This window comes from Mustela nivalis (genome assembly GCF_964662115.1).
Source record: "Mustela nivalis genome assembly, chromosome: 9".
In the NCBI taxonomy this organism is placed as follows: Eukaryota; Metazoa; Chordata; class Mammalia; order Carnivora; family Mustelidae; genus Mustela; species Mustela nivalis.
The window spans coordinates 32,368,744-32,379,440 of NC_139028.1; the positions used below are offsets into that span (position 1 = coordinate 32,368,744).

The 10,697-nt window shown below is 44.9% G+C and overlaps 1 protein-coding gene across 5 annotated transcripts in view; it reads right to left on the bottom strand.

The window, feature by feature from the left end:
* The window catches only part of PRDM10 (PR/SET domain 10), a 98,839-nt gene extending 89,675 nt beyond the window's left edge, over window positions 1-9,164 (bottom strand). For 2 of the 5 annotated variants that reach the window (XM_082683365.1, XM_082683367.1), the window contains exon 1: window positions 9,032-9,147. The gene's annotated coding sequence lies outside the window, so the exon portion shown is untranslated. Of the gene's footprint in view, window positions 1-9,031 lie in introns of all 5 variants that reach the window. The other 3 variants (XM_082683366.1, XM_082683364.1, XM_082683363.1) reach the window with 2 other exon arrangements.
* Window positions 9,165-10,697: the final 1,533 nt, after the last annotated feature.

Below are 10,697 nucleotides of genomic sequence, written 5' to 3' on the forward strand. Positions count from 1 at the left end.
ATAAAAAAATATAGTTTTTAATTAATGATGGGACACCTGGGTGGCTCAGTGGATTAAGCCTCTGCTTTCAGCTCAGGTGATGATCTCAGGGTCCTGAGATCAAGCCCCGCATGGGGCTCTCTGCTCAGCAGAGAGTCGGCTTCCCCCACACTCTATGCCTGCCTCTCTGCCTACTTGTGATCTCTGTCTGTCAAATAAATAAATAAAATCTTAAAAAAAAAGAAAAAAAAGAAATGAGAGAGCACAAGCAGGGGGAGAAGCAGACGGACAGGGAGAAAGAATTTCAAGCACATTCCCAGCTGAGCATAGAGCCCAACGCAGAGCTCAATCTCACCACCCTGAGATCATGACCTGAGCCAAAACCAAAAGTCAGAAGCCTAGGCACCCCTCAAATAAAAGATACATTTTTTTTAAATTTTATTTATTTGAGAGAGAAAGAGTGAGAGAGAGAGAGCATGAGAGGGGAGAAGGTTAGAGGGAGAAGCAGACCCCTTGGAGCTGGGAGCCTGATGTGAGACTCGATCACTGGACTCCAGGATCATGACCTGAGCTGAAGGCAGTCGCTCAACCAACTGAGTCACGCAGGTGCCCCAAAAGATACATTTTTTGAAGAGACACCAGACTTTGGGATAACTCATATATAAATATGAATGTAAGCATTCTTAAAATTTTTAATGGAACAAAGTTCTTCAAAGTACAATTTCTACTACATAATTTAGTTTAGTTTGGGGTATTTTTTTTTATTTTATTTATTTATTTTGACAGAGAGAGATCACAAGTAGGCAGAGAGGCAGGCAGAGAGAGAAGGGGAAGCAGGCTTCCGGCTGAGCAGAGACTGCCCCTCCAACATGGGTCCCGATCCCAGGACCCTGAGACCATGACCCAAGCCAAAGGCAGAGGCTCCAACCCACTGAGCCACCCAGGCACCCCAGTTTTGGGTGTATTTTTAAGTAATCTCTACCCCCAACCTGGGGATCATATTCACAAACCCAAGATCAAGAGTGACATGCCTCACCAACTAAGCCAGTCAGGCTCTCCATAATTTAGGGGGTGGGGGATTGTTGTTAAGATTTTTTTTTAAGATTTTATTTATTTATTTATTTTAGAGAGAGTGAGTGAGTGAGCAGGGAAGGGCAGAGGGGAAAGGAGAGGAAGAAAGAATTTGAAGCAGACTCAGTGCTGAGCACAGAGCCCAAAGTGGGGCTAGATCCCACCATCAGGAGATCATGACTTGAGCTTAAACCAAGAGTCGGACACTCAAGCAATGGAGCCACCCAGGTGTCCCCCCATAATTTAGTTTTAATTCTAGAATTAACATTTTATAGTTATGTCATATCTTACTTCAACAGCTTTAACGTACTTGAGAAAACTTACACGTCACATAAACAAATGTCCTAAACACTGACTGGCTGTAGATCCTTATATTTATCAATGTATGAAGTACTTAATTAAAATCCTGAATAATTTCATTCATCAACTTCAAGAGAAGATGGATAAATGAGAAAGAGACTGAAATCTAATTAATATACACACCATTGCCTGAGATTGAGAACCCCCACACATCTTGCTCCTAGCCTAGTTCCCACCACTCTTATATCACTCATTAAAATTGTCTCCTTGTTCTCATCTGTAGTTACAATAGTGTTCTGTCAATGCCACACATTAAGGATGAAATGTAAACAGATGCCTTAGAAAACACAGTGAAAAGTTTAGTAATACACAAAGCAACAATTAGCTAAAGGTGTTAGAGCTATTCCACCATCAGAAGGACATGATAATAAGGTTGCCCATAATCATGGTTTGTAGTAAGACTGAAAATAACCCCAACAGACTAGCCTTAAAATCTTCAAGTAAGAAGAGATTTGCACACAAAAAACAAAATTTTGAAGAAAAGGGAAGAAAAACCTCAGAAATCACTTTGAATATCTTAAAATTAATTACCTTCACTCCTTTATGCCTCCAAACATCTTAGAATCCAGTAGACATTCTTGTACTGCATTTCTATAACAGGAGGCTAAAATGTATCCATCACTTCTAGAAATTTACAACATATTTAGGAAATAAGAAATAAGCACAAATAATTGCTGTATGATATGAATGAAGTACCCAATAAGTTACTATTACTACAAAACAGTACAAAAGCCCTGTAGAACATTCAGAGACAAAAGGGAGCAGTTTCAAGTACAACGGTCAACAGCACCGCCATGAAGAATGTGTGCTTTCAGTCTGCTCTAATACAGGGGCTGGCAGATCACAGCCCAAGGGTGGCTCAATGCCTGTTTTGGGTATAGCCTATGAGCTAAGAGTGGTTTTTACATTTTAAAATAGTTGAAAAGACTCCAAAAAAAGAGTATTTCATAACACATGAAAATTACAGTACATCACACTTCAGGGTCCATAAATAAAGTTTAATTGGAACACAGCCATGCTTCTCATGATGGATGTGAAGGATCAGTTGTAACAGGGACCATATGGCCCACAAAACCACAAATATTTACTCCCTGGTTTTTTACCGAAAAAAAGGTTACCAACCAACTGCTGGAGAAAGATGCGCGGGATTTTGCTGGACTGAACTAGAAGAGGAGGTTGGGGGGGCAGGGGGATGACACAAACATTCCATTTGAGAAAGGAAGGTGTGAAAACATGAAGGAAAACTCCAGAATACTGCAGGGACAGTGGGAATACTGGTTTGGCTAAAGCAGAGGGTCTAAAATCGGTAGTTAACTGAGTCAGTGATCACTATGTTCTTTGTTCCTGAGACAGCTACCTTATTGTGGTCACTGATAACAAGCATTTTCATACCAAGACTATGAGACTGGTACTATTATTATCCCCATTAATAATTAAGAACTAGGGGCGCCTGGGTGGCTCAGTGGGTAAAGCCGCTGCCTTCGGCTGGGGTCATGATCTCAGGGTCCTGGGATCGAGTCTCGCATCGGGTTCTCTGCTCCGCAGGTAACCTGCTTCCTCCTCTCTCTCTCTCTGCCTGCCTCTCTGCCTACTTGTGATCTCTCTGTGTCAAATAAATAAATAAAATCTTTGAAAAAAAAATAATAATAATTAAGAACTAGTCGGGGTGCCTGTGTGGCTCAGTCTGTTAAGCAAACTGCCTTCAGCTCGCGTCATGATCCCAGGGTCCTGGGATCGAGCCCCACATCGGGCTCCCTGCTTGGCTGGAAACCTGCTTCTCCCTCTCCCATACTCCCTCCTGTGTTCCCTCCCACACTGTCTCTCTGTCAAATAAATAAAATCTTTTTAAAAATACTAATAATTAAGAATTAGTTAAATGACAGGTGCTTGGGTGGTACAGTCCATGGAGCGCTGACTCTTGGTTTCAGCCGAAGGTTTGAGACCCAGCCACGGTTGGGGCTCTGGGCTCAGCCCTCAGCACAACGCAGTCTTCTTGAGACTCTCTCCCTCTCCCTCTGCCCCTGTACACTGGCTCTTTGTCTCACTCGCTCCCTAAAATATAAATAAATCTTAAAAAAAAAAAAAAAACCAAAAAACTAGTTACATGATTTAATAAAGAAACTACTCTTTCTCTGCCATATAAATATAATCTTTAATGGGGGGGGGGGCACGTGAGTGGCTCAATCAGTTAAGCATCTGCCTTTGGCTCAGGTCATAACCCTAGTGTCCTGACAGGATCAAGCCCTGCATTGGGCTCCTTGCTCAGCGGGGAGTCTACTTCTCCCTTTCCCTCTGCCTGCTCTCCTTGCTTGTGGCTTGTGTGCTGTCAAACAAATAAATAAAATCTTAAAAAAGGGGGCGCCTGGGTGGCTCAGTGGGTTAAGCCGCTGCCTTCAGCTCAGGTCATGATCTCAGGGTCCTGGGATCGAGTCCCGCATCGGGCTCTCTACTCAGCAGGGAGCCTGCTTCCTCCTCTCTCTCTCTCTCTGCCTGCCTCTTTGCCTACTTGTGATCTCTCTCTGTCAAATATATAAATAAAATCTTAAAAAAAAAATCTTAAAAAAGAAAGGAAGGAAGGAAGGAAGGAAGAAAAACTAAGCTTACAGACTTTATGTAGAAGGCCCAAGATGAGTCGATTGAGTCTAGTCTATGAATCTAGGTTCCTTTGCCCACAGAGCCCAATGCTACAACATATCAAACCTCCATACAGGGTAGTAAAAGGAAATGTTTGTTTTCAAATACAGACATAAAAAGAACATGATTTTATCTGTAAGCTATGACTCTTGTGTGTTTAAAAGTACAGTTGCCCCCTGAGCTGGTCCAAAGTGTTCCACACTTGGAATCAAACTATCATGGCCTTTCCCTAAATCATAGGAGGGGGGAAAAAGAAAAAGTGAGCTTGATTTTCTCAGTTTTAACTTTCTCCCAGAAGTATTCCTTAAAGCTTTGAAAAAATGATACATTATAAAAATCAATGAGTAAGCAGCAGACCAAGTTTGGGAAAATTCAGCTGATTATGCTTAGCTCAACTTTTTTTAATGGATTATGTGCTCAATAAATTTTCATTTTATTATTTTAAGTTCAAATTATTGAGTATATTAATTCAATAACGGTTAACTCAATTATCTGGAAGTGGCTTTAAGGTTTTCTTCAAACGAATAATGCTTCTGTGAGATCTATCATAAGCACTAAGAAAAAAATCAGACACACCGACATATTAGCGTATCTATTAGATGAAACTATAGAAACCAAAAGATAATACATTGTATGAGGACTTACTGTTACTTGGAAACCCCACTCCTATTAAACTAAGTCTAAGACTGCAAGTTCAACAGAATTCACACAAGCCACATAGGCAGGCTACATATGTAATTTTAAATCTTCCAGTACCTCTGTTCTTTAAAAGCTGAAACAGGTGAAATTGCAATAACATATTTATTTAACCTAGTATATGTAACATATTATCATTTCAACATATAATCCATATCTTAAGAGCACCCGGCTGGCTCAGTGGGAAGAGCATGTGACTCTTGAACTCATGGTTAGGAGTTTGAGCCTAACATTGGATATAGAGATCACTTAAAAATAAATAAACTGGGATGCCTGGGTGGCTCAGTCAGTCAAGCAGCTGCCTTCAGCTCAGGTCACGATCCCAGGGTCGGAATCAAGTCCCACATCTGGCTCCCTGCCACGCTGCTTCTCCCCCGGCCTGCTGCTCTCCCAGCTTGTCTCACTTGCTCTTTCTCTCTCTCTGACAAATAAATAAAATCTTTTTCAAAAACTAAATAAATAGACTTTATAGTTAACATTTTATCAATTGTTTCTTCATACTGAATCTCAAAATCTGGCATAAAAGTATTTTACACCTACAGCACTGGCCAAATTTCAAGTGCTCCATAGCCACATGTGGCTACTGCCTACTATTTTGGACTGCACAGATCGAAGGGATAGCTCTTCTAAAGATCACAATAGTAAAAAGGCTGTGGATTGCAACCATTGAGTGAGACCTAGAAAGTACAAGACATGGGTCAAGAAAGGAGCATGTAGCTCCAATATTCTAACGTTGAAATAAGAGTTCAACTAGGAAATGAATAACAAAAACGGACCATTTTAGCAGATAATGACCTTTCAGCAATCTACTTGGGGTTCTTAAAATATTGTACAGTATTGATTTTATAATGTTTGTTTTCTCCACATTGTAACTAGCCTTGCTATAATTGTGATTTGAGATTATCCATCATCTCCCCACCGCCTCTCCATTTTTCACCACCACCTTCCACCAACCCACCCCCCACGACAGCCAAGGAATTTTCTATTTCAAAGTTATCAAAAAACAAAACATAACAAAACCTACTTCCAGATGTTTCCCACAACTTGAACAAATTTAAAACCTACACAGATAATGTGTAAACCACTGAAGGATCTGGGAAAGGGAATGGAAATAATGTTTCAGTACTGACAGTGAAGTATCAATGTCACAGAAGAAACTGGAGGAAATAAAATGGGAAGGCACCAGTCCAGAATGTTCCACAGAAATCTTGAAATAGGGTAGCCTTGAGAACAAAAAAAGGGCAGAGACCAGATTTAGCAGTGATTCAAGTAAATCAGGTAAACAGTTTAACGCCAGAAGGAGAAGGCTTCAACAGAGAAAGACCAAAACAATGAAGTCAGCAACTCCCCCTCTCCCCTTCCTCCCCCTACACAGTACTCCAGGAGAATTCTAGAGGGACCCTTCTGCAAAGATTTGCTTATAGCAAACACTTCACTTTTCTTAGCTCACTGGCTCTTTCTGGACACCAGACCAAATTCTCATTTGCTAATCTGCTAAAATGCCTATGATAAATTTAAACAATCACCAATAAATTCTGATTGTAAAAAACGTACAAATTGCTGGAGGGGTGTGTCGTTGCTCTTTGGGGAAAGAGGTGGGGTGGAGGAAGATTATGTATTGTAGGTGGTAATAGGTCAAAGTACATCAGCATTCAAATTTAAAACAAACTCTGACTAAACAATTCAAACACTGCAATGACAACATGTTTAATGGTTTGTCTTTTACCAAAAGAAAGCATGTAGTCATGATGTGCTTACTAGTGCTTGAAACATAAAATTAAGGAAACTATAATTATAGCTCAATATTTTTCAGTTCTGATCAATTCTGCTTGTTACTCAGAAACCCATCCCATTAGGACACATTTTTAAAAAGTAAAATGAGTCAACTGTTGTAATTCTTTCAGGTCAGAGGATTTCATGATGCACCCCCTCAAGTAATGGGGGAAAGTACGGACAGTACCCAATTATCAGTGAAGTCATGAGGGTACCCATCTACATGAAGAACAAAACCAGAAACAAAAACCAAATATCATGATGCCAAGTTTGTAAAAATGTTTGATACACACATTCACAACAAGATCTGAATCACACTAAAATATCAGCAAGGATTATCTCTAGTAATTTTACTTTAGGTAATTTTTATTTTATACCGTTCCTATTGTGTTTTCTACAATGATCATGTATTGTTAAAACTAGGACGAAAAAATAAATTTAGACAAGTGGGAACTGAGGCAGTACAAATCAATTTAGGATTGTATTGGATTGATAGGCTATCTCTTATACCACCACATTCTAAGCAAAAAGCATTCAGGGCCCTTGAAGACAAGAACTTTGCCTTATCTATCATACATACTTGATTATGTTCACATGCACAATATATGATGTGCACACTGATACCTGTGCTGCAAAACATTAGGAAACTAAAAATGATTCATTTAGAAAAATAGACAGCAGGTAAGCACCCTTGCAATACAAAGAGGCAAGAGTGGAATGGCCAAGGAATAAATCAGTTAAGAGGAGTCACAAATTGGTCCAAAATTTTAAAATGTACATCTACTACAAATTGTTCACGTTTTAAAAAAAATTTTGTTTATTTACTTGTTACAGAGAGAGCACACAAAGAGGGAGCCCAGAGGGAGAAGCAAGCTCCCCACTGAGCAAGGAGCTCAAGGAGGGACTGGATCCCAGCACCTGGGATCATGACCTGAGCCAAAGGCAGACAGAGGCTTAAGACTGAGCCACCCAGGCAACCCTAATTATTCACTTTAAAACGGCCCCTTTTGTAAACCTATCTCAACTCATGAAAAAAGTAATGTAGAAGTTATTTCTAAACATACAATCAATCAGCACTGCTTTAAAACGTGGGGTTGCCCCCCTCCCCCAACAAAGGCAATTTTCTCAGTTCTAGAGAAACATGTTAATAATGGTTCATCAACGGGGAAACTATTCTGGTGTTGGGGATGGAGTGGGTAGAAGAGTACCAAAAACAGGATACCTTCCGGCCTTCAAAGAGCTTATCCCAAAAGGTAGAGTGATAACAAAGGAACGGGTCGTGCAAAACAGTCGTGTTTTGTTAGTTTTAAGTACTGTTGAGGTAAAAACTTTGTGGGACAAGATTTGAACAGATGACGGTGCAGAATTAGGCACATGGCTGAGCTGGGTGGACTCATCGCACACTTAATCCTCAATGACAGCACCAAAACCAGCCCTCCCGGTGTTAAGCATACACAAACATCGATTGAAATTTGACTGAAATCCAACAAATCCGCCAAGCAAGGGCAAACACGCACGCACACAAATTTCAAGAGCGCTGCGTTCATTTCCCTTGGTCGCGTACCTAACACCTGGCTACTGACTAAAAAATGCTTAACGAAAGCTGAGGATCGCCTGGAACCTGTACACTATCCACCCGCCCCGAAGGGCCTCTGGCTCACGCCTTTGCACGCGACACCGAGCACAGGTTGGCCTCGGCCTCCGCCCTGCTCACCCGGGCCGCTGTTGACCAAGACTGACCCAAACGTGCCATCCCCGCGCCCCTCCAAGCCGGGCCTCCCCGGGTCCTGCCGACGCCAACTTGTAAATATGGGACTGGGGGAACCGGCAATCAATGGCAGGTGGGTGGCGCGGCCTCACGAGACAAAGCAGGGCGCCCCATCCGAGGGAGCCCTCCATCGCGAGGGCCCGCCTGGCCCTGAGCCCCGGGCCGCGCCGCCCCCCCACCCCGCGCCGCCCCCCGGGTACCCGGCCGGCGGAGACCGCCCGCTGCACCCCGAGCGCCGGCCCAACCGCCGCGGCAGGAGCGCGCAGGGCGCCCAACTGCCGTCCCGGCCCAACCAACGCGGGCAGGGGAGGAGAGGTGCGCGCGGCCGGCGGAGCGTGCGAGCCACTCGGGGGTCGCAGGGGGGAGGCTGCGCGCGGGGAAGGCAGGGGCCAAGAGGCGCCGAAGCCATCGCTGAACGCGGCGCCAGAAGGGGCTCCTTTAGGGGGTTTTGCCCCTTTCCCCTTAGAAGGTGCAGATGGTTTGACCCCCCACCCCGAGTAAGGTGCCTTGTCCCAGCCCCGGCTGGACTGTACCATCGGGCGGTGCCGCCGGGATTTCTCCCCCCCACCACCACCATCAGTTTCCCCCCCCACCCGGGTCCGCGGTCGGTTGGCCCCGGCCGGGCTCTGAGACGCGGAAAGAGCTTGGCGCCATTTTGGGTGGGACTAAGCAAAGACGAAACACCCTCCCAGTCGATGGGGTACTCTGGACGCTGGCTTATCCGGTTCCCTTGATCCTTTAGGTACTTACACGACGTTGGGTGAGGGGAGCTGGAAGATCAGCGGGTCCCCGATCCTCTCTCCCTAGGGGTGATGGAAATCAAACCCCCCCCGCCACCTCCAGGTGGTTCTTCCCGCCGCAGAGTGGGAGCAGCATAAAAGGCGGGGCCTTATTAGCATAATCTGCCTGGCAACCTGATCTCGACGTTATGTGATTGGTTGAACTCTGTAAACCCCATGCCCTGCCTAGAGACGAGTAACGCTGGGGCGAACTGACAGGCCCAGATTTAAGACTCATGACGAAGATCCTGAGACGCTTATTCAGGCGGCAGAGAAAGTCAAAAGGAGATTCACACAATGGCCCAATGACTGAAGGCCTCTTTATTTCGTGCTCTGCTGTTCATTTAAAACCCAATCAAAGAGCGGGTCTCAGGCAGCGCTCGCCTACGTTTGTACTCTAAGCCAATCAGAAAGGCCGACTCTTCGGATTCAGGGTCAAGCCTGGCCCGAGGGTTCCGTGGCAGCGGCGGTGGGCTAACGGCCGGCCTCGGTGGCCCAGGTAGCAGGGATGGAGTGCTCATGGGGCCCGAGCCAATACCCCACACTCGAGAGGCCCGGTGTCCTGAGACGCCGAGCCAGGGACGTGGCGGGGCGAGCGCGCCGCCGGCTTACGGGCGTGCTCCGGCTTGGCGCCTTCACAGATTTGCACCTGGAGCTGACCTGCCTGCGGAGTCTCGGCTGAACGGATGCTAACGCGCCAACCCGAAAGCAGCGCGGGCCTCGGCCGGTCGGCACGCGCCTTCCTGGGCCTCGGGTTCCAGGCTTCTGGGTGTCCAGAGCCCGCCGCGCCCTCCTCCTGCTGCTGACGGTGCCTCCACCTCTGACCCCGCGACTGTGTCTGTGCTTAGTCCTTGCCAAACCCTGGAGCGCCTCATGGCATCGCTCCTCGACCCTTTTCCCATTCTGAAAAAGGAAAGGTTTTTCCAGAAACAGAAAGCATTATTCAACAATGATTAACCAGTGACTCAGGCACTCATTTCTTAACCTCAGACTTCTACATCCCGTAAAATTCCCTTCCCAAAGGGTAGTCAGGTGCACAGAAATGAACCCAAGCTTTGGAGCAAGATCTCCAACCCTAGATAGCCACCCCTAATAGGAATGAATGGCAACTAGATCTGGAAGAGACCTTGAACCTTTGCACCTTCCCGAGGGCCGTTTTTCCATCCAAGACATCAACCTTGCTACATTGTTTTGAAGATTAAGTGAGATTTACATGTAAAAATACCTCCCACCTTGCAACTTAAAAGGCAGTGCTAATGATGATAAAGGAGATAAAACTGCTGAACTAATTGGCTAACCAAGAAAAAGTGGAATAAAGCCCAACTAAGTAGGGGCGCCTGGGTGGCTCAGTGGCTTAAGCTGCTGCCTTCGGCTCAAGTCATGATCTCAGGGTCCTGGGATCGAGTCCCGCATCGGGCTCTCTGCTCAGCGGGGAGCCTGCTTCCTCCTCTCTCTCTCTGCCTGCCTCTCTGCCTACTTGTGATCTCTCTCTGTCAAATAAATAAATAAAATCTTTAAAAAAAAAAAAAAAAAAGCCCAACTAAGTAGAAGACTTGAAAATTGAAAACATCCAAGGGTGGGAAGGGGAATTCGTAAAATCCCTTCTACAATGTCCCCCTCACTGTTTTGTTTATTTA